Source organism: Oreochromis aureus, linkage group 2 (genome assembly GCF_013358895.1).
Source record: "Oreochromis aureus strain Israel breed Guangdong linkage group 2, ZZ_aureus, whole genome shotgun sequence".
In the NCBI taxonomy this organism is placed as follows: Eukaryota; Metazoa; Chordata; class Actinopteri; order Cichliformes; family Cichlidae; genus Oreochromis; species Oreochromis aureus.
Genome location: NC_052943.1, coordinates 30,718,739 through 30,743,577, shown reverse-complemented (window position 1 = coordinate 30,743,577; position 24,839 = coordinate 30,718,739). Strand labels below are relative to the sequence as shown.

Below are 24,839 nucleotides of genomic sequence, written 5' to 3'. Positions count from 1 at the left end.
GTGTTTTCCTTACATTTTTTGCATTTATATTCTTGATTGCTCTCTTTATATTTTGCACATGCAAAATGTGCCCATCTTTGGCAAGATTCACACTGCACCTGGAAAGGAAAAATAAATAGCTCATATTATGTTTGGTGAATACTATTAGTCAACATTTTAAACATGATTAGCAAGTAATGATACTAAGACTTATGTGTTTCTTTTTTGTTTTGTTTTACCATTTCAATCATGCTGCGGTCAGCATCAGCATCTAACATAGAGCAAACAATGCAGTAGTCCTCAGCGTTCCCTGAAACACATTCATGGTTAGGTTTTAATCAAACATTATTTATTGATTAATTAAAAAAAAATAATAGTACATTTTTTCCACAAATACTTCATGGCAAATTAGTCCCCTGAATTTTTTTTAATTAGACTTTCAGAAGGGTCTTATCTGAAAATGTTTGAAAAGCACTATTTGGTACTGTGCTGTTTGAAAAGCACTATTTAAATTGGAAGTACACACTCTAATGTGATAAGGACTTTACTGGACTTACCTCGATGTTCAAGTAGGGTGCAAGCTATCTGCATTCGCTCCAGCACAACTGCTTCTGTAGTGGTTAACACCTCACTGACCTCTCCAAAAGCAAGGTACTGTTCTGCAAACTGTGAGATTTCTCATTATTATTATAATGTAAAGTCCTAATTGTAGCTAACAATAAATGGAATCATTTGAATAAGGGTTACCTTTAACAACAAAACTCCGCAACTGCTGGAATCCTGTTGCTTGTTGTGTTGCATAGTGTGTAACTGCCACTCCATGGTGTCTTCATGCCCTCTCATCCTCAGAAAATTCCTAGTTGAACCAAAATGTTTGTAATGAAACAAGAAATGTTTTATGTTTAATACCTGAACATAAAACATACAAGAATAATACCTCAGTATCATACATACCTCCAGTTGCGCAGAATTTTCCTGTCATAAACACCTTCATTCCCCATGGGGTCTATGAGCAGTATTTTCTGTGCAGAAATGTTGACAATCTAAAGAAAAAGTTAATAAATTAAAAATTACAATAGTTTTTGCCACTGAAAACCTATTTAAGAATAACACTTTGAGCAAGAAACTGCTTCACAACAAATTATGCAAATTAATAACTAAATAAACACATACCACAAGAATCCAGTGTGTACCAAAGTTCACAGGGCACAGCCACATGTCTTCAACTGGGAACTTCATCTGTGGGATTGGAAGTGCAGAGTAATTTCGATTTACTTAGGTACCTTGCGTCTCAGGGTGTTTTCAAATATAGTCTTGTTTAAAGGAACCGAACTCTGTCCTCAGAAATAGAAATGACTCAACTTTTTGGACCACTTCTGAACTTTCAACTTACCTTGGTGAGGCATCTGAACTGCCCAGAAAACAACGAGCTTGCAACTACTGAACAGAGCAGGTGTACAGCATTCTGTATAAGTATACAAAAATGTTACAGAACAGTAAATACATTCTTTTGTATTTCAAAATAACTGGGCAAAGGACATTTTTTACTTACCTTTCGTCTCTCAATAACACGGTGCAGGTATGCATCAATGACCTGTTTTGAAAAATCAGAGTTTATACACCAGCAGCAACAATTTCTGAAGTAACTGCTTGAGTGCTGTACACAAAAACATGGAAAGAAATATAATTGCTGATAAAGGTTCTTTCTGCATATACTGGAACTGGGTATTATGATGTCACAGATGTCACAACATCTGTGTTGTGGTTGATAACAATCTTTCCTATGGAAGTGAATGGGTGAAACCTTATCAGAGTTTTGCTATATAAACCCCCCCACCTACCCGCACAGTTTAAACTATTAATGGTCTCTGCACTGCAAATGCTTCAGAAGGAGAACACTTCAAAATCAGAGTCAATAATGATAAGTTATCTTACCTCATCAGAAAGCCACCGTGACCCCTGCAGTGTTCGAAAAGAGGAATCAAATAACTTGTATGGTCCAACAACTGACTCCAAGCGCCCAGTATCCTTTGCAGCCCATAGCCTCTTTACTGAAAGAAAAATATGATAAGTTAGCTCAGGCATGCATGAGATTTTTAGTGGAAACGCCGGGTAAAGGCCAACGGGCCACAACAGGAAAAAAGTCAACACAATAAACGTGCATTTTCACGCAGAGAAATAGGAAAGGTACAGCGGGTGGGCAAAAGAGAAAATTACTGACAGGCAGATCCATTTCCAGACCTCCACAAGCTCAGTGCATGTTGCATGTTTCTTTACATCCAATATGAGTTGAAGACTGCAAAATGCAAACAAAGTCATGCAATGGTCAATCAAGTTGCAATGCCAAACTGGCAACAAATGACCAACGGGTCAAAAAGAGTTGTTCACTATGCCACCTTCACTTTCTAAGCTTTGTTTCCGGGAGGGAAGTTCTTGTTCACGCGTTTCTGGTCCTGGAACAGAATTAAACTGCTTGTGAGAGCAACAACTTTTCTCAGCCGTTTTGGGTGCATAATGAATAACAGAGGGTCTGGTATCCTCTGGACTTTGCTGGCACTGAGGGTCAGCAGGAGGATGGCAGGGGGGCATCTTCAGGTCTGTGCTGCTGTTCACTGTGTGACTGTGAGTTGGGTATTTTTCATTGTCACTGACATTTACATGGTGGCTTCTTCTGTACAGCTTGATATGGTCAATGCTGTAGTGACTTTTTAAAGTGGCTCCTTCCGTGTTTTTTAATCTCACACATTTGCCAGCGATGTCTTGAATGGTGTAGGGTCCTGAAAAATCTGGATCAAACCTTCCTCCCTTCCTTCCACATTTCCTCATGTTCAAGAGAAGAACTTCATCTCCAACGTTGTACACGAGGTTTCTGTACTTCTTCTGGACTCGTCTGGCATAGGCTTCCTTTTGTAAGTCTTGGGACTTCGCCATATTTTCCTCGACAGTTTTTTTAACTTGCTCTTGTGCGTCTCTTGTAGAAGATACAAAGTCACCATAACTCGACTCCTCAGGGAGAATGATGGAGGACAACTAAAATTTTCACGTTTTAAATTACAATTAAAATCATAAAGACAAATAATGCATGTGAAACATGAACTGAAAATTCTAGCTATAATAACTCATGTTTAAAAGTAAATATACTATTATAAAGCTTTGAGCACAGAAAGCCACAAAGATAGACTCATATCATTTTTTGTATAGTCACTTTTTCCTCTTGACACACTTCCATAGGTGAACACATTATACTTAAAGGTCTCCTCAACATTTATTACTTTACATAAAGATACAAACATAAAGAAATAACTAGTCACTTACTTTATCTTTTAAATGTATCTTGCATATAGAAGTTAAGCAGAGAAGATTAAAGCTGCAGCCAATATCAATATGCACAATTTCCAATTAAGATGACATTTAATTTATGCATTATCATAGTTGTTGCATAAATAAAATTCCTTAATAACACTTACTGGGACTTCGACAGGAACTTCAGAATGATCCGTAGCTTCTCTCCCATACATTAAACGGAATGGTGTGTATTTGGTTGTGGTGTGGACCTTGGACCTCAAAGAAAACAGTGTAGCATCCAGATACACATCCCAGTCATTCTGTTGACTGTTGACTAATTTTCTCAGGGCTCTACATGTGGACATAAAGAAACCACAATAGTGACAGTGTCTTAAAAGCAAATGAAATGTTACATACAAATAAAACATACCTTTTTATGTTGTCATTTGTCTTTTCGTCGAGGCCATTTGTCTGAGGGTGATACGCTGCTGTGACACTTCTATCTATTTTCATTAAGCTGCAAAGTCTTGAGTTGAGCTTCAAAGAAAAAAGAAAATTGTTTTTTAAAAACAATCACACAAAACCTTTGGCCTGGCAGCTACTTGGCCAAGTATTTACCTAAAGAGGTATGGAAAAGTAAACCTAACACTTACCTCGTTAACAAATTCCCTTCCTTGGTCGGATAAAATTCGTTTTGGGAGCCATGTCTATATATGATTGAGCACAACTGATGAGCTACCTCAGCAGCACTTTTGCTTTTTAATGGAAAAGCCTCAACCCATTTTGAAAAATAGTCTGTTGCAGTCATAATGTACTGGAAGCCACTAGACGTTTTTGGAAGAGGTCCAGTTAGATCTATTCCGATTAGCTCCCAGACATGTGACACCTGTCAGTGATAAAAGAATCACATTAATATATAATGTACATGATAACATTACTATTTTCTACTAAAATGCTACTGATATTTACCTTTATACACTGCAGTGGTTGCACAGCAGCCAATGGTTTTCCCATTTTTGACACTGGTCACAAGCCAGGACCTTAAACATATTGAATGATCTTTATATTATCCAACAATCGCAATTAATTAAACAACAAAATTGCTAATGTTCTATAAAAATACTTGATCAAGTGGCGATACAGTGTTAATTACTGTACATCAATCTGGTACGGGTCTTCAGGATAACTGTGCATTCTATTGGTGCACTATTAACATACTATATATAAATGACAACTTTAAAAATACATACCCAATTAACAATGTCAACCGACATTCCATACCAGTAAAATCTGGAACACATTGCAGTTCGAGTCTTGAGTACACCAGTGTGTCCACCGATGGGACTTGAATGAAACTCTTGAAATAGTCCCATGGCTTCTTCTTTTGTTTTTATCACTCTCCTGTTTCCAAACAAGAGCACTCCGCCTATATTTAAAAAATGTAAAATAATTATAACATGTATTTAACCAATAATTACATTTAGTTATTTACATTACAATACTGACCCTTCAGCCTGAATTTTGCGGCGGTTTGCCTCTGGGACTTATAGTATTCAGATGGGTAGGACCCAACAGACAGAAACATGAGCAGTTCCTCGTATTTGTTCTCCATAACTAAGGAGAAAATCGGACAATTTCAACAAGGCTTCGGAATCCATACAGTAAATAAAACGACTACACAACGTTATCACGCAATTAACAAGTATGTGGTGCAAAAGTACTTTCTTCGACATAACAACGGAGCGTTTATCCAACATAACAACAGCGAGTGGTGTCCAGTAACTGCAGGAGGACTAAAATAAATTTTAAAAGCACCAAATAAACACTTGGAATATGACTTCGATTGAGCAGCTTAAGGTAAACAATTATCATCTGTAATAAAGAAGTAAAACTTTTAATACAAACCTTTTTTCGAAGCAACGAGATCGGCACAAAAGCAACGAGATCGGCACAAGATCGGGGTAGGATGAAATAATAGGCGTGTACTATTTAAACCGGAAATATGGCCGTTTTGAATTGTGCGCATGCGCAGTAACAACAGGTAGGACAGCTTGATAGGTAGGACGTTTTGTCAGAACACCGTATTTGTCAGACTAAGGTGCTCGTAAATCTGGGAGTAACCTGGGTCTTAAACTCCACCCGCTTCAGGTCCCAAAGTCAAACGAACACTGCAGCATCACTGAGAGTTAAACTGTCTAAATTCTTTCATCTTTAATAAAACAATCAGCATTGCTGCTTTACCAGGTGTAACTATGAAGTTTAACATCCAGGCATCCATGAAAACCGAATTTATTACATTTAACGGAGTTAGAAGTTAGCAGGAAGTTAGCGGAAGTTAGCTCGCTAGTTACCTAAGCATGATATAGCATGTTCTGACTGAGAGATTTCTGAAAAACTTAAAATGTACAGCTCTGCTATCACTTCCAACATAAATGAAGACAGGAAACTAAACAGCAGTGACGTTTGTAGGGTTACCGAAGTTGGGCTAGATGGTATATAATGATGTGCTACGTGATCGCTAGTGACACAGCTATGTTAGCATAACATAAACAGTGAAGCTGGAGGATGAACGCTAACACTTTTCCACTCAATAAAAGTTAACATGAAGGTTCCTGATGGTTAGAGACAAATGCAATCGCATGGCAGGATGCTGTAAACGGACCAAACTTCAGTCAGGAGAACAACTGAGATAATCCATCCACAATACGAGGTTAGTGTTGGGAAATCAGTTTTACCCCGGTTCTTTTTATTCCTCTGGCCTTCAGAGATGGCACCGGACCCAGTAGTTATTTTTACAAACTCTTTATTCATCTTTATTCATCTTCATTTAAGCATGCACTTCTAGAAGGGAAGACGAGGCCGGTGTCCCTCTGAAACAATCTTCACCTCTTTGTTAGTTCCACGCAGCTTTATAGGAGCGACCCCATCATAAAAACCCCCACAATGTGCTGCAAACTCTGTGTCTGTGTCTATGTGCACGAGCACGTGAGTGCCTGTGTGTGCGCATACCCGTATGTCTATGTGAGTGAATGTGCATGTAGGTGTGGGTGCGTCATAACAGTCAAAGCACTGTTTGTGTGTGTCTCTGTATACGTGACTTCCTGGGGGTCATAAAAGTAATCTCCTCACCCAGGTTAAACCAAATTCCTCTACACAACATAGAAAACAGAGTTAACATATTACAAACACTGAGACCCCCACTCTGCATCCACTGGGCCATTGGCCTCTTGTTGTCTTACATTTACAGATAAGGTGGAGAGTCTCCTGCAAGCCTACTTCTAAGTTATGGCAATTATGAGTTTTTATTAAAGGTACAAGCATCAGCATCAGCAACCCCCAACTGTAGCTTCCTGTCTCCTTTTATGACAGCAGACCCTCAGTGTCAATAAATTCCTTTCCCTTTAAACAATTACACACACTCTCAAGCCTACAGCTAAGCCAAACTAAAACACAGACCAATCCTTCCTTATTACTGTGATCTAAACAAATTTAACACATTACATTCTAATAATTATTTTCTTGTACTCACATTAGTCATTAATATATTGGAACAACATGGGAATAGAGCAGCTGTGATAGAATACAGCATTAATGAGTCAATGGTACAAAAGTGGAGGAAGCAAGAAGAATGAGTTGAATAAAGTTTGATTTATCTGACTGCGTTGTTTCGCTTAATGTGCCTTATAATCCCGTGCACCTTATGGTCCGAAAAATACGTATTTGACTTTTTTATTTGGCACACTGCAGTTTAATGTTGCAAAACACCTCTTTTTAACTTAAGTGGATATTATACATGGTTATGCTCAGGATATGTCAGCTCATTTCTACTGGAAATGCCTTTTGGTTAAACTTTCAGTAAGGAATTTGCATTTGCACTGTTAAATTTTTATATAGCTTTAATGCATACAAAAAACAGCTGCTTGTTTAACACAATCGTCTTTGGTGGCATCTTTGCTTATGGAAATTATACTGGGATAGTTCCTCCCTCCAGCACTCCACGGTCACAGTCAGTTGTTAGCGGGAGTAGCATTCATGTGATCAAAAAATACACCAGTGGGGAATTTGCATCTCTAAACAACAAATCAGAAAAGTTTGATTTTGCAGGTTGAAAAGATTGATCCAATCACTCTGAAAAGACTTTCTAACAGCTCTTCTCCCTTTTAATGTCTCACAAAAACTGAAAAACATCCCTGCTCATCCTAAAATAATATCAATAATTATTTCTGCAGATTTGTGGAGGGGAATTGGAAGCAGGAAATCGCTGCACGTCAGCAGGTGAAAAGAAAAGAGAGGGAGGAAGTTAAGTTGGACATGTGTGTGTGTGTCACAGAGATCACACAGCTGAGGCATGTGGAGGTGTACAGCACATAGGTGTTTTGACTGACAGCTTCTAGCTGTAATCACGTGTATGATTGTTTCCACATGTGAAACGGATGTAAAATGATTGGATGAAAAATCCCCTGTGGCCGCAGTCTGAATAAAGGCTGTGAAGTCGTGTCAACATGGTTTCAGTTATCCTGCAGGAAAGTAAGACTTTAACTTTTTATTTGATACATCAAAGCGTGAAGGTATGCAAGAGGGACTACTTTTACACACATGTAGACTATTGTACTGATGTTTCAAGTATATTTTTTTGTCTCTAACCACAAGATCAGATGTTTTCTGATAGTGAGTGAGGGTTTTTTTCCAGAGAGAGCAAATGTTTTTAATATATTGATCATTTTGAGCCATTTTAGTTCACAATGGAGAGATCTGATGAAACTAAAATAATAATTTTAGTCAATTTTAGTCCATAGAATAGGCTGGAAAATCATGGGGAGACCTTTGCCTGTTCAAATCTCTTTCTGGTGTGATATCACACCCACATTGTGCCAATGAGTTTAATCAAAGGATGAAAACTAACATTTTGTATCCGAAAAACTATTGAGTATGGATGCAGTCATTTTGTAAATGATTCTGAAAAAAAAAAACCTTTAAAAATACAAGATAAATAATTGGTTCTCTTATATATTTTTTTTATTTTTTACATACAGAATAATTAGCTAGTTCAGTTACAGAGCCAATGCATAACACCACCCACCTCAAAGTGCTTTATATCATCAGCTAGGCCATACAATACCAGAGAGAAGTCCAAAAATCACTCCCATTTAATAGGAAGAACCATTCAGCAGAACCAAGCTCTTAGGTTAAAGAAAAAACATAAAAGAGGAAGAATGATCAACAAAACACAGACTACAGGAGAGAGAGGGCATTGTTAATGACGTGCAGCAGTGGCACATAGACACGTGGAGAAGAAATGCTGTGTCCATCATGGGAAGGCCTCCAACAGACTGATGTAAGATGCATAACTAAGTGATGTTTCAAAAAGGAACACTTTAAGGCTAACCTTAAAAATACAGGGGACGTCTGTCTCCTGAATCCAAAGTGTAAATGGTTCTACAAAGGAACCTGAGACTTGAAGGCTCTGCCTCGCATTCTACTTTTAGAGGCTCTAGGAACGACAAGCAAGCCTGTAGTCATTGATCAAAGTGCTCTACTGGGATAATATGGCACAGTGAGATCTGTAAGTTATCATGGCACATGATAATTCAAAACTTTGTATCTCAGGAGAAAGATTTTAACATTAGAACCACCTGTGTAATACTGTGTAGCTGACCTACCATAGATGAACACAAGACTTTGACAGTGAATTCTTTCAGGAGGTTGGAGCGTTCATGGATTGTTGTCAGCAGTTTGTGCCGTTAACACAAGGGACACTTCACAGTAACAATAAATGCCAGAACCATAGACTGCATATAAAACATGAATGTAGCTTTGGCGTTTGGAAAGTGAAGCCAGTAATTCAGCTTTCAGTATTCCTGATGGCCATGAGGAGGGAACTCATTTGGTTTCGAAAATAATTCTTCTTCTATGGAAGTCTGGAAAACAAAGACTTTGATCCACAACCTCAGGAAACACTTTCCTGATGAATTCGTGGCCAGAGTCACTAGTTTCAAGTCTTATTTAATACAATGTGACTTTCATTGTATAAATTATGTTCTCCTTTGTGTAACTGACAACTTGCAAGCCTTTGAGCGTGTGCCTCAATTAAACAGTGAAATCCACACTCACTTGTCACATCCCAGATTCAACATGTCTAGACTGTCACGGCAAAAGTGCACAGCTTGAGGCTTCATAACAAGTTTTTGCAAACTAATGGATGGACTCACAACAGTGACAGTCTGTGGCATAATGTTGCTTTCTAAAGATATGACTGGTGTTTTGTTTTGGCTTTTTTTATATATATTTTTTTCTCATTTCTCATTTTTTCTGAATTACAATATATGAGATTATTTTCTTGTTCATCCCATAAGAGCACTCAGTTTCATAACAAGAAACCGAGGGTTCTTCATGTCTGGTTCAGACATGAAATTAACCAAAACATTGGTCCAACTCATGCATTTGCCACAACAAAGAAGGCAGATGTTGTAAATTCTCCTCAGCATCAACTCCACATGCCATCGTCCCTATTCTTCATCTCATTACTTGGCATATATACTCTCTGGTTGTACTGTGGCTTTTTGGGGCAGGGAGACAGAGTGAACTATAAAGGGTTTTATACAAGCTGAGGAGTGGAGTTAAACTGGAAGGCAGTCTGCATGTTTGTATGGAAACAATTCTTTCATGAGTTGCAATTCTGTTTGATTCCAGATGTAAAAAGCCACAGGGAGAGAAAGATGCATATGAGTCTTGACACCTAAATCCAGGATGATGCTGCACTTGAAGTGCTATCCTAACCTCACCGAAAAGACTACATTTAGCAAAAGTATTCTCTGTGCATTTCTTTTCCTAAGCAATAATGATTCTGAACAAGCAGGATAGAAATTCTTCCAGTTAAAGGAAGAATTAATTAAAGGATCCACATACTTTTGGGGGGAAGAAAAGTGAGTTAGGTAACTTTAAACTTTGCATATTTGTTGGTGTAAGACAGGCTGGTCTGAGTATTTCAGAAACTGTTGATCTGCTAGGATTTTCCCACACAACCATCTCTGGGGATTAAAAAGAGGAACATATGCAGTGAGCAGCAGTCCTTTGAGTAAAAATGCCTTCTCCTCAGAGGTCAGAGGAGAATGGCGAGACTGCTTCAAGATAATAGGAAAGCAGAAATAACTCAAATAACCACTCATATCAACCAAGGTGTGTAGAAAGACATCTCTGAATAACACATTGAATCCTGTAGCAGATGGTCTACAACAGCAGAAGACTACATCAGGTCCCACTCCTGTCAACTAAGACAGCACAGGCTCACCAAAATTGGAAATTAGAAGACTGGAAAAACAATATGAGCAACATTCAGAAGGTAGGGTCAGAATTTTGCATAAAAAACACTAAAGTGTGTCTCCGTCATGCCTCGTTCAGGCAGTTTTGCTATACTATTGGCTGTAAATTACTTCAGGTGAATGGAATGTCTCTAAATGCTCATCTCAGCCAAAAAGCTAAGGATTTTTTTAAAACTGTGAATCATGCAAAACCGCTCTGGTAAAATGCAGGAATTGTTTTAAAAAAGGGAAATGAGCATAATAAGTTCCCTTTGACAATAATTTTTTTTAAAAATCACAAATTATTATGATCCTACTTTAAGTCTAATCTCTGTACTCAAGTAATTACACTAAGTCATGCAAATGTTTTGTGTTTGTTCTTGACAGGGAAGCACGTTTTCTTTCTGGCTGCTTCTCTGTGGTCTGACCAGAAACTTATTCTAGAAAGTGAACCACAACATGTGGCAACAGAGCCCACAAACATGAGCTCATTCCTCTTGAGGGGAAACTAGCAACTGAAAAAAACAGAGATAGAGAGAAAGTCCCAGTGTTCCTCTCCACATCCATTTGTCTTTGGACTACATTCCTGCTCCTCTTCCTCAAATGAAATGGTTATCCCTGTAAACAATGAGAAGACTGAGCTGCAGGAGCATCTGCAGCATGTGAAGTGGGACATGAAACAAAAATTGGCTCACAAGGTCGAGGTCAACTTCAGCATCAGCACATTCTTTGAGCCAAGGCGTTGGAGAGAAAGCAGGCGCGAACTGAAAATGGCCCTAGTCTCTTCCTAACATGCTTTTATTTCCCACATACTTCGTGATCAGCAGGCCTCAGTATGTTATCAGGTAATACTGAGACAAACAGCTGCTTACGTGCTGAAATGTGGATGTATTATTTGAGTAAAGCATTACACATGAATCAGAAGAACAATACATTTTGACCAATAGGCTAACAATTAAAGTAAACTCATCAGTATTGAAAATACAGCTGGAAAGGTGAACTGTTCCTACTTTAAGAGCAAGTGCAAGTGCAGGCAGATATGTTGCAAAATGTATTTACCATCATAATTAAATACAAAAAGAAAGAATGTGCAGAAAAAATCTGAACTCTAAACTCACACCTATGATATTAATTTAAAAATCATAGTTGACCTTTTCAAGTTATTGTAACAAAAAAGGAAAAAGTCTTTTCTGTGGCTAAGTCCTCAATTTTCCTTTATTCCTTGTAATGTTGTCAGTCTCCATATGAGTCACGTTGACCACGTGCTGTGTGCTTCATGCTTTGCTCTGGAATGTCAGGTTTCAAATTGCATGTACCCAATATTGCCTTGCCATGCCATGCCAGAGATATAAGATTGTGTGTAACTGTAAAATAAAATGACTATTATTTATTTGCAATAAAATAACATAAAACACACACCAAAGTACACACAGGACTTTTTATTAGTAAGTTACAATGCGGACACATGCACTGCCAAGGACATTTAAAAAAAAATACTATGACATTTCATCATGTTTCAGTTAAACAAGTTAAGAATCAAGCAGTTAAGTAAGAAAAGATTTTTTCTGTTTATAACAATTAGAACATGTATGATTGAACACAGAAGAAACATGCACTTTACTGCACTGCAACATAGAAAATTATCCTAAGTGTAGAAAAACATATCATTTTCATTTGACAAACACTTGATGATACAAATGTGTTTGCAGTGACTGACTCACCCGATTTTCTTCCAGAAGCCACAGGTTAACAGGTTAAAGGATATTTATTGTGTCACACAGCATGTTCTTTGGAAACTTGTTCACCGCAGCGGTTTGAGAAAATATCACAGGCTGTCTGAGCGAGCAGGGTTTCCTTGATGTCATACCCCTCCAGAGGCAAGTGCGGTGTTGGTGTTTGCGCGTGCGCAGTGTGAGAGGCTGCAGTGACCCTCACAATGGCTGACAGGATTTCAAACAGGCTTGATTTTCTTATGACCAAACGATTGATGATCGGGAGCTGGTCGAGGTGTTAATCGCTTCTTGTTACCCCATGTATACAACACGATGCACGATGAAGGCGAAACTTGGGCCGATCACCAAAACGGTCGCATGACTGAAAGACTCGGCTCGAAATTAGCCAAAAATCGCACAGTGTATGCCCAGCATTACCTACGAACTTCTAACCCCTGCGAATCAATCGTGCAGTTTGAGCAGAAGCTGAATAACGTGACTGAAAAGATCGCACAGTGTATGACCAGTTTTATTCAGCTCCTGCTCAGCATTTTTTTTTACGTTTTTATGAATCTTCATCAGTTGAACTAAAAAAAAAAAAACGGCGGGCATTCGCAGGGGGCTAAAGGAGCTTCTGGGTTGGGAGATGAAGGATCTTTAAAAAATTTCAAGAATTCAGGTGGCTTTCTTTCCAAACTCCTTATGTTTCAGGTCTTGGATCTGTTCCTGGGCTGCTGCACTCTGATATCCATCTCACCCGCTTGTAAGCATCCATCACAGCTGGCGTGGAAACCTGGAGGTTCCCTCCAGATTTCACAACACTTTCTTTCCACTCTCCTTGTGTTTCAGGTCTTGGATGTGTTCGTGGGCTCCTGCACTCTGATATTCATCTCACCCGCTTGTAAGCATCCATCACCGCTGGCGTGGAAACCTGGAGGTTCCCTCCAGATTTCATAACGCTTTCTTTCCAATCTCCTTATGTTTCAGGTCTTGGATCTGTTCCTGGGCTCCTGCACTCTGTTATCCATCTCACCCGCTTCTAAGCATCCATCACAGCTGGCGTGGAAACCTGTAGGTTTCCTCCAGATTTCACAACGCTTTCGTTCCAATCTCCTTATGATTCAGGTCTTGAATCTGTTCCTGGGCTCCTGCACTCTGATATTCATCTCACCCGCTTGTAAGCATCCATCACCGCTGGCGTGGAAACCTGGAGGTTCCCTCCAGGTTTCATAACGCTTTCTTTCCAATCTCCTTATGTTTCAGGTCTTGGATCTGTTCCTGGGCTCCTGCACTCTGTTATCCATCTCACCCGCTTGTAAGCATCCATCACAGCTGGCGTGGAAACCTGGAGGTTCCCTCCAGATTTCACAACGCTTTTCTTTCCACTCTCCTTATGTTTCAGGTCTTGGATCTGTTCCTGCGCTCCTGCACTCTGATATCCATCTCACCTGCTTGTAAGCATCCATCACAGTGGCGTGGAAACCTGGAGGTTCCTCCAGATTTCACGCTTTCTTTCCAATCTCCTTGTGTTTCAGGTCTTGGATCTGTTCCTGGGCTCCTGCACTCTGATATCCATCTCACCCGCTTGTAAGCATCCATCACAGCTGGCGTGGAAACCTGGAGGTTCCCTCCAGATTTCATAACGCTTTCTTTCCAATCTCCTTATGTTTCAGGTCTTGGATCTGTTCCTGCGCTCCTGCACTCTGATATCCATCTCACCCGCTTGTAAGCATCCATCACAGCTGGCGTGGAAACCTGGAGGTTCCTCCAGATTTCATAACGCTTTCTTTCCAATCTCCTTATGTTTCAGGTCTTGGATCTGTTCCTGCGCTCCTGCACTCTGATATCCATCTCACCCGCTTGTAAGCATCCATCACAGCAGGCGTGGAAACCTGGAGGTTCCCTCCAGATTTCACAACGCTTTCTTTCCACTCTCCTTATGTTTCAGGTCTTGGATCTGTTCCTGGGCTCCTGCACTCTGTTATCCATCTCACCCGCTTGTAAGCATCCATCACAGCTGGCGTGGAAACCTGTAGGTTTCCTCCAGATTTCACAACGCTTTCTTTCCACTCTCCTTATGTTTCAGGTCTTGGATCTGTTCCTGCGCTCCTGCACTCTGATATCCATCTCACCTGCTTGTAAGCATCCATCACAGCTGGCGTGGAAACCTGGAGGTTCCCTCCAGATTTCACGCTTTCTTTCCAATCTCCTTGTGTTTCAGGTCTTGGATCTGTTCCTGGGCTCCTGCACTCTGATATCCATCTCACCCGCTTGTAAGCATCCATCACAGCTGGCGTGGAAACCTGGAGGTTCCCTCCAGATTTCATAACGCTTTCTTTCCAATCTCCTTATGTTTCAGGTCTTGGATCTGTTCCTGCGCTCCTGCACTCTGATATCCATCTCACCCGCTTGTAAGCATCCATCACAGCAGGCGTGGAAACCTGGAGGTTCCTCCAGATTTCACAACGCTTTTCCACTCTCCTTATGTTTCAGGTCTTGGATCTGTTCCTGGGCTCCTGCACTCTGATATCCATCTCACCCGCTTGTAAGCATCCATCACAGCTGGCGTGGAAACCTGGAGGTTCCTCCAGATTTCACAACGCTTTCTTTCCACTCTCCTTGTGTTTCAGGTCTTGGATGTGTTCGTGGGCTCCTGCACTCTGATATCCATCTCACCCGCTTGTAAGCATCCATCACAGCAGGCGTGGAAACCTGGAGGTTCCTCCAGATTTCACAACGCTTTCTTTCCACTCTCCTTGTGTTTCAGGTCTTGGATCTGTTCCTGCGCCTCCTGCACTCTGATATCCATCTCACCCGCTTGTAAGCATCCATCACAGCAGGCGTGGAAACCTGGAGGTTCCCTCCAGATTTCACAACGCTTTCTTTCCACTCTCCTTATGTTTCAGGTCTTGGATCTGTTCCTGCGCTCCTGCACTCTGATATCCATCTCACCCGCTTGTAAGCATCCATCACCGCTGGCGTGGAAACCTGGAGGTTCCCTCCAGATTTCATAACGCTTTCTTTCCAATCTCCTTATGTTTCAGGTCTTGGATCTGTTCCTGGGCTCCTGCACTCTGTTATCCATCTCACCCGCTTGTAAGCATCCATCACAGCTGGCGTGGAAACCTGTAGGTTTCCTCCAGATTTCACAACGCTTTCTTTCCAATCTCCTTATGTTTCAGGTCTTGGATCTGTTCCTGGGCTCCTGCACTCTGTTATCCATCTCACCCGCTTGTAAGCATCCATCACAGCTGGCGTGGAAACCTGGAGGTTCCCTCCAGATTTCACGCTTTCTTTCCAATCTCCTTGTGTTTCAGGTCTTGGATCTGTTCCTGGGCTCCTGCACTCTGATATCCATCTCACCCGCTTGTAAGCATCCATCACAGCTGGCGTGGAAACCTGTAGGTTTCCTCCAGATTTCACAACGCTTTCGTTCCAATCTCCTTATGTTTCAGGTCTTGGATCTGTTCCTGCGCTCCTGCACTCTGATATCCATCTCACCCGCTTGTAAGCATCCATCACAGCTGGCGTGGAAACCTGTAGGTTTCCTCCAGATTTCACAACGCTTTCGTTCCAATCTCCTTATGTTTCAGGTCTTGGATCTGTTCCTGGGCTCCTGCACTCTGATATCCATCTCACCCGCTTGTAAGCATCCATCACTGCTGGCGTGGAAACCTGGAGGTTCCCTCCAGATTTCACAACGCTTTCTTTCCACTCTCCTTATGTTTCAGGTCTTGGATCTGTTCCTGCGCTCCTGCACTCTGATATCCATCTCACCCGCTTGTAAGCATCCATCACAGCAGGCGTGGAAACCTGGAGGTTCCCTCCAGATTTCACGCTTTCTTTCCAATCTCCTTGTGTTTCAGGTCTTGGATGTGTTCGTGGGCTCCTGCACTCTGATATTCATCTCACCCGCTTGTAAGCATCCATCACAGCTGGCGTGGAAACCTGGAGGTTCCCTCCAGATTTCATAACGCTTTCTTTCCAATCTCCTTATGTTTCAGGTCTTGGACCTGTTCCTGGGCTCCTGCACTCTGATATTCATCTCACCCGCTTGTAAGCATCCATCACAGCTGGCGTGGAAACCTGGAGGTTCCCTCCAGATTTCATAACGCTTTCTTTCCAATCTCCTTATGTTTCAGGTCTTGGACCTGTTCCTGGGCTCCTGCACTCTGATATCCATCTCACCCGCTTGTAAGCATCCATCACAGCTGGCGTGGAAACCTGTAGGTTCCCTCCAGATTTCACGCTTTCTTTCCAATTGTAACCAGTATGTAACAAAATATATAAACAATGGGCAAATCAGAAGACTTCAGGAACGACAGGAGCCCAGAGGATGGGTAACCACAATGAAAACACAACTGCAAATGATGAAGCAATGGGTTAACTGTATTTCAAAGTTATGCACTGTATTGCATTTGACAATAATACCCAAAATTGTGTGTGCGCGCACAGATACCCAAAATAAAAAGAAACGAATGTTAGACCCGGGTCTTTTAAAGTGTCAATAGGATCCAGATCAGGCCTGTTTGGTGATCTGGTGAGTTATTGGTGTGAGGTCAATCCACGATCGGTGTATGGTTTGCACAGTCTTGTCCTACCACAGTTCAGGCAACCAGACTTCAAGATTCAGTTCCAAATGGGCTGTGGCTCGCCATCCATTGCAATGGAAAATTATTCCTTCTTCTGGATTTCCACAAAGTCTGTAATCCAAAGTTCTCCGGGAGTCTCGGCTTCTTTCTCCAACTCAAAAAACCTGACCTAAGAGTGAGGTCAGAATTACTTCAATTGAACATTGTTCACACTTAACTAACAACACTTCTGTTTAAGGTATAAAGCATGAACAAAATGTGTTTCAAGTCTTATTTCTAATGTTGTACAACTAATCAAATTCAAAAGGGTTTTCATTACATGGCAATGTAGCTATCACCAATCATTAAAGCAATTCACACTGCTCATTAAAAGCAGCTAACTCAATATACTCTGCTCACTGTCAAGTAACAACAGTGATGAATAAAAGTAACACAATAAAACATTTCAATTCAACAGATAGACATACAGTTTTTCTTTAACCTAACAACAGCTAATATGTTTTTAACACTTAACAACGGGAGTGTGCGTTTAGCTAGTGCCCGCTAGCTACTTGCATAGTACCGTCACCATTAGCGTTCGTTTTTGAAGCGAACAACGTTAACATTTCAGGATGCCGATCAGCGGCTATAACAGTTTCGTTACTCACCAGTGCAAAGCACTTCGTATTCATAAAACTAGCTTCGGCTATCCAAATCTGGCGGCTAATCAAGCAGACACCAACAGCTACCACGTTTTCCCCACAGGTACAGCTATGGCGCGTGTGGTCTAAGCAGCCTTAGCAGCGCAACCAAACATGAAAACACAAGGCGGGACAAACAATCCCATTGGATGAACTGCATTTGTATCCAGGTCAAAAAATAACCTTTAAGAAACAAAAATAAATAAATAACACAAATAATGCAATTCCATACAAAATAATTTGGATTTTTCCTTTAGAGTCTCTCTCCAATTTGAGTGTTTTTAACTGAAAAGAATAAAACACCTTTAATAATAATTACAATAAACAGTCTCTAATTGCATCTGTTTGCCACTGGGCTACACAATCTCCTTGTGTTTCAGGTCTTGGATCTGTTCCTGGGCTCCTGCACTCTGTTATCCATCTCACCCGCTTGTAAGCATCCATCACAGCAGGCGTGGAAACCTGTAGGTTCCCTCCAGATTTCACGCTTTCTTTCCAATCTCCTTATGTTTCAGGTCTTGGACCTGTTCCTGGGCTCCTGCACTCTGTTATCCATCTCACCCGCTTGTAAGCATCCATCACAGCTGGCGTGGAAACCTGTAGGTTCCCTCCAGATTTCACGCTTTCTTTCCAATCTCCTTATGTTTCAGGTCTTGAATCTGTTCCTGCGCTCCTGCACTCTGATATTCATCTCACCCGCTTGTAAGCATCCATCACAGCTGGCGTGGAAACCTGTAGGTTCCCTCCAGATTTCACAACGCTTTCTTTCCAATGTCTTTGTGTTTCAGGTCTTGGATCTCTTCCTGGGCTCCTGCACTCTGATATCCATCTCACCCGCTTCTAAGTGTCCGTCACAGCCAGCGTGGAAACCTCGAGGTTCCCTCCAGATTTCATGACGCTTTCATCACCAGTGGACTTAACTTTTTCACCTTGACTTGGAGCTCGCTGGAGGAAGACCTCTGCATGTTATCTTTGCTTTCATTTTAAAATAAATAAACATGAAATAAAACAATATACCTTTTCCATGAGGTTATTCCATGTTAATCCATATAAAGTGGCAAACAGAGTGAAATGTAAGTGAAACAGGACACATTGTTTATAAAACATTTATGCCCTACTCATTATTGTGATGATAATACAAACTCAACTTATTAAATGTTAAATATGAAAGCTGCTCAGTCCTAAAAGGCTGATAATGGTGGCATAGACAAACAAGTTTGTGAATGAGGTGATGTAGGAACTGATACCGTGTTTATCTATTAACAATCTCAGGTGATTTTAAATTTCAGTAATCTCAAACGACCTCAAGGTCAATGTAACAGGTTAAGTTTTCTTAAAATGATGAAAGGCTCGTGTTCAAGCTGATACTTAAATTGTATTTCTTTAGAAATCAGTTTTGGTTCTGTGAGGGGAAACACAATGAGGAAAAAATGCACAGAAGACCAGCATGAAACAAAAAACAAAATACAACAAGAAAATCTCAAAAACATGAGAAATACGAAGAGGAAACAAGAACTAGATGCATGTGAAAAAAAATTATAACAAAACAAAAGCAACATTTAAAAAGACCCAAACGAAAACAAATTAACAAAGAGAATAACATGAGAACACAGGGATTGGACAAGGCAGAAAATAAGAAAAAGGTGAACAAATGAGATAAAACAACATTTAAACACCAAGAAAATTAAAGATGACAAATTTTAATGACATGGATGAAAGCAGGAGAAAATAAAGATTTGGCAATGAGTGGGTGGAAACAAGGGAAATTACAAACTGGGAGTCTTCATCCTTCCTGCCACTCAAAACCTGTCATTGTAGGAACGGCACATGTCATCCTTTGTCATGCAGCCACTTTTAAAGTTACTTTAATTTTCAAACTGATGCTGTGTGTATCATCACATTCACAAGTTATCACATTCACAAACTTGAGGGCCGAGATTGTGAATGTGATAATTTGTGAATGAGTTGATGTATGGTGTCGAACTTGATGCTGTGGGTGTGTCTACAAAAATTTTTCCACAAATTCTAATTACAGTTACTTTGACTTCAAGATCAAGGTCAGAGGTCAAGTTTTCTCATAATCTTGTGAATGCACCACATAATACCTTCTGTCATCGATTACATCTGCATACAGTATCAGTGTTCTTTGGCTAGCTGATCACATTAAATCATCACATGTGACATCTGCATTACATTACATACCTCCATTGTGTCTGCATAATAGTGAAAGGCAATGCAAACTCTGGGCTGCTGGGCTTTTTTTCATAATCACTTTAATATATGCAACAACGATTAAACATCTGTATTGTTGCTCATTCTATTTAATGATATATAACACATTAGAGGTCAAATAGTTTGTCAGCTAATCAGTACATTAACAAAAACTCTTCACATTATCTTCTTAAACTTTCTGTGTGACAGGATTTTGTATTTTTTAATATTTTATAGAAGAAACAACAACAAATAATCATTAGATAAATCACTAATGCCAATAAATGTTTCAACAATACAGTGTTCAGACCAAAGTTTTGCCTTTTGTATCTTTCACAAATACAGTTACAACCAATAACTGACATCTTCTTTTGTTGTTGTTTTCACATTAAAGCAAAGGTAAATCTTTCAGCTGCAGGTCTGTACAAGCAGCAGTAAGTTTGTACTGCACACAGGCTTTACTGCCAAGCATGATGGGTTTTTGTTTTTTTTTACCTGTTCTTAAAATATTTGAAATATTGTATTTGCATCACTTTGCATCTTTGACTTTCTATTTACTCTGCATAAAATCTAAATTTGTATAAATTTAATCTGGAAAGTAGACCATTGGATTGTATATAAAAGTGAGCATTGTGGCCAGTGGCATTACTGTTTTGTGTTTTTGAAACTAGTCATGAAAAGCATGGGAGGATCTGTCTGAGAAACTCAATGCTGAAGAAAGAAGCCACATCCAAAGGCAGGCCCTGCTTTACTATTTTATCCTCAATGAAACTACAATTTAGAAAATAAAGATTGTACTATATTAAAAAAAAATACTCTGAAGCCGTGAATCTGGTAAAAAGTGTTCACTGAGGTTAAAGATCTGCAAATAGGCTTGTAGACTTATATTTTCACCCCCTGCTGGCCATTAAAAGGAATGCAGGTTTGAGACTGTTTCACTTTTTCAGGCTATGTCACTGAATCCAGTCTGTGATTGCAGCCCTAAGCCACTCCCACACAAAAACACTGCCTGCATCGATATCATATAATGGAGATATTTTTTTATTGTAGAAATCTCCATAAATAGTTGTGCGTTGAAGAGTAAACTCCTGGCTGAATTTTACAGCAGATTATTTCATTCTCATTCAAATTCTTCTTAGACATCAGGCAGAAGGATATGTGGAAATTCTTTTCGGAGCACAGGAAGCGATAAAGCAAATGAAATGTGAAATGCTGCAGCTCACCATGACACTGAACCTCCTCAACACCCTCATCACGCATGAAAAATGGCCTCGCTGAGCTGTTTTTCTGACTCCACCTTATGTAATCCTTCACATTTCACAAATATATTAAATTAAATTTGCTAAAGAAAGTTGCCAAAGTGGGGAAATGCCTATAGCAACAATAATTTGCAGTTAAAACAGGATCCAATCAAATTTGACATAGTAAAGTTAATAAACCGATTTAGAGTGTTAGAAATTTGAAATGCAAAATGGTTACATTTCTAGTTATATATTTATCCACAGATTAATGGAACCAATCAGAATTTTAGTTGTATAATTTCCATCCCATTCACAGGTCCATAAATGAAAGTAAATACACAGCTGCACACTTTTTGTGCACAGCAACATCTGTAGCTTTCAGACGACTGTGTGGCGGCCAGGCCTCTGAGCTTGGGCCTGATGTCTCTCATTTATCTTCTAGAGGCATCAGATTCAGCACTTTGGCTCCAGAGTTATTACTTTCTTTATAAAACAACAGCCAAAGATAACACCCTTGACTCCTTCCATATTTTTTCTCTCTGTTTGTTTGTCATCTCCTTTTAAAAACCGATATGTTAAGTTAACCATAAAAACAAGCAAAAGAAGGTTGAATTTTTTTAAGTAAATCATTTTGTACTGGCATTAGTTTTTTAGAAAATAAAGGGCAGTTTGTAGTATACTACAATATTTATACATGTGTTTTTATTTGTAATTTTAACATGTTTTTAATTAAAGTTACAGTATATCTTCATAGCATCCGAGTGGCAGTTTCTTCAGCTTTTCTTTCCAGCTCAAATTCAAATTGGATTTTGTGCCATTTCATTTCCAACTTAACATACAAGAAGTAAAGGGACAAAAATTGCAATTTTTTTAAAGTCAGTGAATGTAAGACTGAACTGAAAAAAAAAGCATGTTGATTTTTACAGATCATATTCTCTGTATTTTTCAGCAGACTTAATTTCTTTGGACATTTCTAAATAAAAAGAGCTGCAGATTGGTGACAAAATAAATTTAAAAAACACTTAACCCCATATAGTGAAAGGATCTGATTGTTCTGTTATGATTTCTTTTTCTTTGGTTCAAAAAGCTAGAAAATCACGGATGTAGGTATGTTGTGTCTTGGCTGTGTTCTGTGTATCTTTTATAACACTGTGCAGCTCATAACAGATAGAAGAGCTTAGGAATTAAAAAAGGATTTCACCTGAAAACTCACAGAGCTTTTTACTTTGTGTACTGTTTATATGTGCCACTAAAATGCTGCATATGTACTGCTGAAATAATAAAATGTAGATTTGTTTAAACAGGTGAACTTCAATGTGGTTCACCTTCACTGGTGGTGGTCAGAGGGCCCGGTGGCGCCAGTGTCCGGCAGCCTCGCCTCTGTCAGTGCGCCCCAGGGCAGCTGTGGCTACAATGTAGCTTGCCATTCCCAGTGTGTGAATGTGTGTGTGAATGGGTGAATGACTGAATGTAGTGTAAAGCGCTTTGGGGTCCTTCAGGGACTGAGTAAAGCGCTATACAAATGCAGGCCATTTACCATCAGAAAGATGGCAACTGCTTCTTTTAGCATCCAGCGCTACTGAAGAGTAGCGTTCACAAATGTACTAACACTTTCTAAGTATAACATCTTGATGCACGCTCAATCATCCAGGTAAGTAGATCAGTACGTCAGTATGAGCAAACAGCATGCAAGATGGCTGATTACAGGAACCACCTGAGATTCAGCCTCAGATGCCGACAAGACAGGATTACTCCTAAAAGTCTGCTAAAAGCTGCTTAATGAACGGGTGAGGCAAACAAGTTTTACCATCGACGTGTTAAAATCTGAAGAGGAGTGGATCCGACAGAGACTTACAATGCTTCTAGATGACAATACTCTTAAAAAGGTGTTTGAATTCACCGAGAAGGATCGTCTAGCACAGCACGAGAAGTCTAAAAACCGGCAACAAAGGAAGTTTGAATTACTTGTTGTACGTCGGAAACTACAGCAAAATACAAAGAGTGTCCTCAGTGGCCAGAAGAGAGAAGGATGCCATACCGAGGATGTGGACAAGTGGGTGAAGAATTTGTCTAACAGACAGCTCACCCAAACAGAGAAAAACATCCTTGCTAAAGGTTTGAATTTTGCTGTGACGCCAAGACAAATCCCGCTAGTGGAACTGATCACAGCCACAGAAAGAGCAATTTGAAAGAACAACATTGCAGACGTGAAAGCAGAGCAATTACGGACGGACGTTTCGGCCTGTCTCAGCAAAGCAAAGCCCCCAGCATCCAACATCAGCATGGAGGAGAGGAAGGCACTCACATCACTTAGTAATGACAACAACATTATCGTCCTTCAGGCAGACAAAGGTAGGTGCACAGTTTTGCTAAACCAGCAAGACCATCATGAGAACACTTTGACACTGCTCAGTGACGAAAATACTTATGAGCCCTAGGACCCAGGAAATGGTTACAGGAAGAGGGTGATAGACTGTCTGAAGTGGAAGGGTAGCCTTCTTAGATTGTGACATTTCCATCAGTAATGGGGGACATCTAAAAGCTGATGTGTACCGTAAACCTACGCATACGGATCAGTATTTACGGTTTGACTATCATCATCCAATGGAGCGTAAACTGGTTGTCATCAGGACGCTACAACAGAGAGCGAACACCATCCCCACAGACACAGCGGCCAGAGAAGCAGAAGAACATCACATCAAGAAGGCCCTGAGTAAATCTGGTTACCCCAGCTGGACTTTTGTCAAAGCTGGGAAGGCACCTAAAGAAAGCTCCAGCCGATCCAGGAGAGAAGGACAGCTGTCTTCTTGAAAACCTGTAGTGATCCCATATGCATCAGAAGTATCAGAACATTTGAGACGTATTTTTTATAAACATAGCATCTCTGTGGCTTTTAAACCCCAAATCACACTGCGCCAAAAATTGGTCCACCCCAAGGACCGGGGCCCCAACACAAACAGAGTAATATATTGCACGCTGTTAAGTGCCATGAGGATTGCCAGATTTATACATCGGGGAAACCAAACAACCTCTGGCGAATCGGATGGCACAACACAGAAGAGCTGCCTCGTCAGGCCAGGACTCCGCAGTCTATTTACACCTACAGGCCAGTGGACACTCTTTTAATGATGAGGATGTACACATCCTGGACAGGGAGGAACGCTGGTTTGAGCGAGGAGTCAAGGAGGCCATTTACGTGAAAAGGAAAAGATCATCTCTGAATCGAAGAGGGGGCCTAAGGGTACATCTTTCGCCATCTTACCATGCTGTGATTGCAGCCATTCCCCAACTCTCTGTGAATGTACTCATGGTCATTGATCAGTGGCCATTGATCAGTGGTCATGAGGATCTGCATACTCATGTTTAAGGAAATGACCTCCCAGCTCATTGTTCGTTCAGTGGTGCTAGTTTCATTCATTATGCAAATGTACTGTTTATAAGATTGGGGGAACCTGCAGTCAGCTGAGACTGAAGAAGTCACTTGGATGAGTGACGAAACATTTCTCCACTGAAAACGTTACGTCCAGATGAACAGAATCAACTTTTGGGATTTCTAAGTATAAGTTCGTTTCAAATGCTGCATTCACTGGATATTCTGTATAGGGAGTTTTGGATAACTGAAATCAAAGTAATCATATAGAGAATTACTTATAGAGAATTTAAGAGAACAAATGTTTTAGGATTTCCTTACCTGGATAAGAAAAAATATACAAAAACCAATTTGCAGTGTGGCAGTTTGGGCAACAAGGAACAGTTGTCCATTCAAAACAAGCACTCTGCCTTTTCAAGACAATGAGCCAGACTTTTCAATTGCAGTTTATTCATTTTTCTAAGTAACAGA

General features: G+C 40.2%; 1 pseudogene; it reads left to right on the top strand.

The window, feature by feature from the left end:
- The first annotated feature begins 19,147 nt into the window (after window positions 1-19,147).
- Window positions 19,148-23,684, top strand: LOC120441334 (annotated as a pseudogene).
- The last annotated feature ends 1,155 nt before the right edge of the window (window positions 23,685-24,839 follow it).